This window comes from Sceloporus undulatus, chromosome 10, assembly GCF_019175285.1.
Source record: "Sceloporus undulatus isolate JIND9_A2432 ecotype Alabama chromosome 10, SceUnd_v1.1, whole genome shotgun sequence".
In the NCBI taxonomy this organism is placed as follows: Eukaryota; Metazoa; Chordata; class Lepidosauria; order Squamata; family Phrynosomatidae; genus Sceloporus; species Sceloporus undulatus.
Window position 1 is genome coordinate 16,634,514 of NC_056531.1, and position 444 is coordinate 16,634,957.

The following is a 444-nucleotide window of genomic DNA, read 5'->3' on the forward strand; positions in this document are numbered from 1 at the left end:
TACTTTGATTGAGAGTTCCTGCATGGCAGAATGGGGTTGGACTGGATGGCTCTTGGGGTCTCTTCCAACTCTACGATTCTATGAGTCTATGGAAATGCACTGAAGGGCACATCTCACACTCTCAGCCCTAGAAAAACCCATTATAGGGTTGTCATAAGTCAGAAATGACTTCAAGGTATACAGCGACAATAACAATAAACACCAGGGTTTGAATCCCCACCTGGCCATGGAAAGCCACTGGGTGACCTTAGGTGAGGTGCACACTCTCAGCCCCATAAAACCCATGATTGCTTCACTTTAGGGTTGCCATAAATCGGAAAGGACTTGAAGGCACCCAGCAACAGCCACAATAACAAGACATTGCTGGCGTTAAAGATTCTGGAGCACTCTTTTTTTCAGAAAAGCTGAGACATGGCATAGAAGCCTTTGATAAAAATTAAAAGT